Source organism: Penaeus monodon, chromosome 2 (assembly GCF_015228065.2).
Source record: "Penaeus monodon isolate SGIC_2016 chromosome 2, NSTDA_Pmon_1, whole genome shotgun sequence".
Taxonomy (NCBI): domain Eukaryota; kingdom Metazoa; phylum Arthropoda; class Malacostraca; order Decapoda; family Penaeidae; genus Penaeus; species Penaeus monodon.
In genome coordinates this window covers 61,678,689-61,686,188 of record NC_051387.1, presented here as the reverse complement: position 1 = coordinate 61,686,188, position 7,500 = coordinate 61,678,689, and the positions used below count along the sequence as shown (strand labels likewise).

The 7,500-nt window shown below is 46.2% G+C and overlaps 1 protein-coding gene across 1 annotated transcript in view; it reads right to left on the bottom strand.

The window, feature by feature from the left end:
• LOC119584468 (nephrin-like) overlaps positions 1–7,500 on the bottom strand; it is a gene marked incomplete in the record, with an annotated part of 143,279 nt that overhangs the window by 42,303 nt on the left and 93,476 nt on the right. Inside the window, 1 exon segment of the mRNA XM_037933108.1 lies at positions 6,375–6,490.

The following is a 7,500-nucleotide window of genomic DNA, read 5'->3' as shown; positions in this document are numbered from 1 at the left end:
ATTATCATTATGATAATGATAATAATAACAATAATAATAATAATAATGATAATAATAATAATAATAATAATAATAATAATAATAATAAAATAATAATAATAATAATAATAATAATAATAATAATAATGATAATAATAATAATAATGATAATAATGATAATGATGATAATGATAATGCTAAAGATTATAATGATAGTTGTAACAGTAATAATAACAATAAATATGATGATGATAATGATAACAACAATAATGATAATGATAGAATTATAGTAATAATGATATGATAATGTTCGTATAACAATAATAATAATGATGATGATAATAATCATAATGATAATAGCAATAACAATAATGCTAAAGATTATAATGGTAATTGTAACAATAATTACAATATCAATGATCATGATAATGATAATGATAACAAAATAATGATAATGATAGTAATTATAATGACAGTAATCATTATAATAGGAAGATAATTATAATAATATAGAATAATAACCACATGATAAAGTTAATGGTAATAATGATGATAATAATAATTATGATAAAGATAATAATAATCATATTATGAATGATAATGATAATAATAATGATGATAATGATAATGACAATTAAATAATGAAAGAAGATTATAGTAATATGTAACACAATAAAAATGATAATGAAATAATGATAATGATAATAATAATAATGATAATAATAATAAAAGAATAAGAATAAGAATAAGAATACAAGAATAAGAATAAGAATAATGATAATAGTATTAATAATAATGATAATAATAATAATAATAATCATAATAATCATGATGATGATGATGATGATGATGATGATGATGATGATAATGATGATGGTGATGATGATGATGATGATGATAATGGTGATGATGATGATGAAGATGATGATGATGATGATAGATGATGATGATTGATGATAATGATATGATGATGATGATGATGATGGTGATGATGATGATGATGATGATGATGATGATGGATGATTGTGATGATGATGATGGGGATTGTGATGATGATGATGATGGGGATGATGATGATGATGATGATGGGATTCTGATGATGATGATGATGTATGATGATATGATGATGATGATGATGATGATGATGATGGTGATGATGATATGATGATAACATTGATAATAATATTATAACAGCAACAACAATAATAATGATATTAATGGTAATAACAATAACGATAAGGACAATGATGATGGTGACGATGCCTATGATGATGGTAATGATGATGAAAATCATATTGATAATGATAACCCTATTGCTGCTACTGATATCCTTATAATTGTCAGTATCAGTCTTAGAAAATGACCAGAATAGTTGATAAGTCTGACCAAAATGAAAAATAAGCAAAGGATCGGTAGTAGAAGGTTCTTCCAAACAGAAGAAGGAAAAAAATAATGAATATTAAAGAGAGGCGGGAGAGGAGCACCGATTCAAGGCACGAGAGAGGCGTACATGGAAAGAGGAACAGAGACAATGGACGATAAAGGATGGAACCAGGCAAAGAAGAGGCGAAATGGAGAGAGACAATGGCAAGGGACGGAAATGGGAAAGCAAGGGAGAAATATCAAGAGGAAAACATTGCAACGTTGAACGGGGGGGGCAAAGGCGAATAAACAGGAGGGGAAGAGAGAGAGACGGACAGTGATAGAGAATGAAAACGGACAGAAGAGCTGCTGAAACTGAAACAATTACAGCAAGACGGCCGGCGGAGAGGAACGGGGCGGGCGGGCGCGCAGGAGAGTGAAGGAGAGAGAGAGGGAGAGAGGGAGAGAGAGGCGAGGGCGTTAGGGGGAGAGCCCAGCGCCAGATGAGCCTCTCCCGGGCGCTGCCTCTTCGCGACGAACGCTGGTTATCTCCGTGCACTCTGGCCTCGCTGTTAATTAGCCCAAGAACGTGCGCGAAGCGGTCTCGTCGGCCTCCATCACCTCCACAACACTGAGACCCATTAGGTCCTGCGATGCAGCTGTCTATTGCAGATGTTATAAACTGCGGCCTTGTTGACAAAAGCCGAATATAATGGATTTTGAATTCCTATTTAATTGGACCCTTTTATGCACTTTGTGCTGCTGTGTTCGCATAAATTATTTAACGGCCTGGGAAAGCATTATTACCAGCAGGGCCATGCGAATTGCCCAATGTATATGAATATCGCGCTGCAGGCCACGCGAATGCCCGCTGCCTATGAATACCGTACTGCCGGCCAGTAGCGGGGGTCAGCGGCGGGGGAAACGCCGCCACATATTGTTCGTATTGCAGGTCGTATTTGGGGTGAGCGTGGTCCGTGGTCGGTTCGTGCGGAGCTCATACGCGGCTCGTACTGGAGTCCTGCGCAGGTTCGCGTTCGGTCGCACTCGCAGGATTCGCAATGGAAATCTACAAGTCATGTACTCGGTATGATTTCGCGATTCGCCGCCTTTTAAACGACAACCAAAGAATCAAGAAAAGCGGAACAGGAAAAGAAAAGGGTAAAATATTTGAAACAAGACAAAGTTGTGCTTTTGTGGCGAGGATTTCTAAGCTTCGAGTGAACCGAGCATAATTGCGGGTCGGCAAGAGGGAGCAAGATAAACAAAAATCCGAAGAGAAAGAACTGGAAATCTTGGACTCTTTTCCCTCGCCTTTGTTACGGCAATGACCGCTGCAGCCGCGGCAGAAAATAAGAGCACGATGAAATGGAGAAAGCCAATAACACGAACTTAGACTGGAAGTCTCCTCCCGAAATTCATCCCGGCTCTCTTTCCTAGCTTCCTTCCTCTCCTTCTTTCTTGCCTCCCTTTATCGGCCCCCTTTCCCCTCTCCGCTATCCCCTCTTCCTCCCTTTTCCCTCTCCGTTGCTCCCTTTCCCCCTCCTGTCCCTCAATTTCCTGTATGTTCCTTTAGTTCATCAGCCAACATCCTGCGACGCCGCGCTGTGTCCTTTGACTGAATTTCAGTGTCATTGGTATGCATTACACATTCCTTGGATATCTGTCAATACCTACCTTCATTCCACATTTTCTCAGGAGTTGAATTCAGACCCACGCAAGAATTTCCATGTCAGAAAAAATAAGCGACAGATGTAGTAGAAAATATTACTCGTTTGTCAACCGCGTTTTTTTCGGACAGGGTCACGCGATCCTCGAAACTGTTCGAAAACACGATTACGAACCTGAAAGAATGCGGATCATTTCTTCCGGCCTGGTGACTCCCGGTCGAAAATTAGCTTTCTGTGCGAGTCACTGTCTTTATTTCTTATCAAAGAAGGAAACGAACTGATCTTGAGATATCGCGAGAATTCGGAGCGACGCGAGGAAATGCAAAAAGACAGAGCATCAGCATCTCAATGTGACGGGACGAAGAGAGAGACAAACGAACGACGGCTGGAAGGAAAAGGGAGAAGGGAAACAGAATAAGAGAATACAGAGAGGGAGGATGGAACAGGAGGAGGAGGAGAGTGGACAAATGAGAGGGAAGAGAGGTGGAGGAAATTGAGGAAAGGAGATAGACGAGAGGGTAAGGGGGAGAGGCAGAGAAGAGAGTAGGAGGAAGGGGAGAGGAGGAGGAGAGAGTGAAGAAGAGAGTAAAGAGAAAAGGAAAAAGAGGGGAGGAGTTAAGAGAAGGGAAAGAGGAGAGGAGGAAGAGGAAAGAGAGAGAGGTGAAGAAAGAAGGAAGTGAAAAAAAGAGGTAGAAGAAGAGATTTTCATATGAAGGAGAAGGAGAAAAGATGAGAATAGTGGGGAAGAAACGATGATAAGAAAGAGGAGAGGAGCAGGAGAGACAGAGAGGAGGAGATTGAGTAAATGAGCACATAGAACGGGAGACTGAGCTGTAGTGGAGGAAACAAGCTTTTTACTGTCGTTTCTGTGAGTGTGTGTGTTTATGCATGTGTTGCTAAATGGAACAAAATTAATGTGTAAAATTCTAAATGAAGAATGAAAAAAAGAAAAAAAAAGCACACAAAGGAAAGAAGCTAAAGGCAGAAGAGAAAGACGAATGAAGAACAGAGAAGTGAGGAGAGAGATGAGGAGGAGAAGCGAAGGAGAAAAGACAGAGGAAAAAAAGGCAAAGTTATGGAACAAGAACGAAAGACAAAACACAAAAGGAAGGGAGATGGCAAAGAGGCAGAGCAGGAAGAAGAGAATCGAGGTGGAGGCCGAGCAGGAAAGAGATAAACGAAGGAAAGGGAAAAGGATGGAGAGGAGAGACGAGCGAGAGGTCGTGAATCCAGCCTCCGCCTGCTGTGTCCACCCAGGCCAGTTGTAACGGCGGTCCAGGACATCAAATATTAACAATCAATTCGGAGGCGGGATATATGTTGTATCTATTGGGTGACAGCCAATCTATATTCGGGCGATCTGAATCCGGGAATCACCGAATTACTGTCGGAAGAGCCAGCGCTCGGACGCTGATTGCACAGGTCGGTTCCCGCCGCGGGAAGGGGCGCTAAAAAAGAAGAAAAAAGGTTATGCGCCGCGAATGATGAGATTCGCGCTTGTTTTACGAGTCTGCACGTCCGGCCTGTTATTATATGGCCAGCCCGGCGGCGCCGCAACTGCGAGGATCTGTATGCATAAGCATGAGATTGAGAAGTGGGCGGACGCCTCTGCCAAGCGCTGATTACAGCTCAGCCCTCACAAGAGGCGCGTGTTATGACGGACGCTGCGATCCTCGGGTCAGTCAGAGGCTGTGAACAACATGTTGACGCGGTGATGGAACAAAGTGCGGAGTTGCATGTAGGATTCAAGTTTACGCTCTCGGACGCTCCATCGCACCAGCCCGCGCCGCCCCTTCCAGATCCCCTTACCCCGCCCTTGTCCACACTATGCTTTGCAAACTGAATCCCCGCGCCGTTATCTCTCCTGTCCGCTTATCGCCCCCCGCGTTCCATCCCCTCCCTCTCCCTCCGCCTCTATTCTTCTTTATAACCCCCGCTCCTTTCCTCTCCCCTTCCCTTAGCTCCCATCCGCAGGATCTATGCGAGTGTGTTAGCGCTCCTTCCCGTGAAGAGCGGCGCACAAAGGCGGCTCGAGGGAGAGGGACTGAGAGGAGAGGCAGAGGGAAGAAGAGGAGCCAAAGAGAGAGGCAGGAGAGAACCAAGGAATCAAGGAAAAGGGAGAAAGAAATGCTAAAGTGGAGAGGTAGAGAACTAGAGAAGCAAAAAAAAAGAAAGAGATACCAAAGAGGAGCGGCAGAGATGGAGAAAGACGGGGCAAATAGAGAGACAGGAGAGAACCAAGAAAAAAAAAGAGAAAATAAAAAGGAAGAAAGAGAAGCCAAAGAGAAAAGCAAAGGAGGAAAGGGGAAACAAAGAGGAGTGGCAGAGGAGAATTAAAGAGAAAAACGAAAAGGTAGAGTGTGGAGCCAAAGAGGAGAGTAGACGGAAAAGAAGGAGCTGAAAGGAAAAGCAGAGGGAGAAAGACAAACCAAAGAAGTGAGGAAGAGGAAGGAAAATAGGGAGAAAGCTGAGTCAAAGAGAAGAGGTTAAGAAAGGAAACGAAGCCAAAGAGGAGAGGCGGAGAAGGGAGAGAGGCCAAAGAGAGAAGCAGGAGAGAGCCAGGGAGAAAAGGAAGAGAGAGAAAGAGTGGCAAAGGAAAGGCGGCGAGACCTTTCCAGATGATACCATCAGCCCCCCCCCCCCCGGGGCTCGGGTCACGTCCACAATGGAGTCCGGGATCGCACGAAGGCCGCCTAAACGCGCTCAGATGCCAAAATATCTCCCATAAGAGGACGTCGAGGCTCGAGCCTTGTAAGTCAACCACTTATTGACCTCTCCTCCTCCCTCCGCCGCCCACTCTCGCTCGAGGCCCGCCCTTTGTCTCGCCGCCCTCGGGATCCAAGCAGCCTGCCCCCCCCCCTCCTCGCCTCGCCTTGCCCAAGGGCGCTTCGGGCTACGCCGCGAAAACACTCCGGATAACGAAGCCGTGTTTTGATCGAGCTCAACGCCTCGTCTTCGGGGAATTGCCTTGTTGACGCCCTTGTGAAAGTTCGGCGCTCGCTTGGGAGGGACGGAGGGAGGCAGGGAGAGAGGGAGGGAGAGAGAGAGGCAGGGAGAGAGGAGGGAGGGGGGAGGAGAGACAGAGGGAGAGAGGCAGGGAGGGAGGCAGGGAGGGAGGGAGGGAGGAGGGAGGGAGAGAGGGAGGGAGGGAGGAGGAAAGGAGGGAGGGAGAGGGGAGAGGAGGGGAGGGAGGAAGGAAGAGAGAGGGAGGGGGAGGGGGAGGAGGGAGGGAGGGAGGGGGAGAGGGAGTGAAAACAGAGAGAGACGAGGAGAGTGAGAGAAGAGAGAGAGGGGTTGGGGGGTAAGAAAGAGAGAGAGAGAGGTAGAGGCCGGATTGGGAAGGAGAAGAAAAAATATTCTTACCGTAACGGAAGAAGCAAATCAGCCTGTATGTTTCAGTCGCTGTGCCCTGCCCAGCTCCGCCGGCGCCAAACAGCCTGTTTTCCGATCCGTCTCCTGAGCGCGCAAGTCCGCCGGCCCTGCGTGAGGGAAACTGCAATAGTTTGTGCACCGATTAACTGCTTGCTGCTAATGGGCCTCGGATGCCTAATGACGAGCGCTAATGACTGTGATTGAGTTAATAGTAGGGCTTGTGCCTCGCAAATTTCAGCTCGCCTCGCTCTCCGCTTCCGCTTGCCTCTCCGGCTTCCTTACAGCGCCCATCCCCATTACAAAAGTGGAAGTTCTGTTCTGCTATTGGTGGAAAGTTTCACCAGTGTTTGAGTGAACTTGACTTGTGCGAAAACAACACGAGCGCACAGACCGTCTTTGATGCCTCTCTCTCGGCGCGATCGGTTTGCGCTGGCACCACGTGTCGGGTCAGTCAGTGTAACACGAAAGAGCTTGACACTGCCAGCCCTTCGAGTGGGTAAACGCAACGAATATGACACGAGCCCGACACTCGCGTCCGACACTCGCGCCCTACACTTCCAACCAAAGCACAGGCTTCCTAACACTCGACCTGCGCCCGACCTGGTACCGCAGTGCCTTGTTTAGCCGTGGCACCGTTAATCCCGGCGCTCGCAGCCTGGCAAATCCCACGACCTCTGGGCCGTTGCCACGGTGATTTCCGTGCCGTAAATTATGCAAACTGAAATAAGGTCACGCGGACGACACGTAGAGGAAGGGCAGGGGGAGGGGGAGGTAGTAGGAGGGATCGAGAGAGGGGAAAAGGATGAAAGGGAGGAGGGAAGAGGGAGGGGGAAGGAGGGAAGAAGGGGAGGGCACGGCAGAGAAGAAGATAGCAGGGGGAGAGCGTGGGAGAGGGGAGGAGGCAGGCGAGAGGAGAGAGAGAGAGGAATTGAGGATAATTGTCTGGCTAAAGGAAAGGCCAAATGTAATAAGTTAATTTTAATTGCTGTCAGTTCTGAGTCCAATGATTCCCTTTCGCTTCGTTTACTGAGCAGATTGTGAAGTAAGAGAAAGAGTGAGAGAAAAACATGTATGTGTGTCTGTGTATAAGTATGAAACACACACACACACACACACA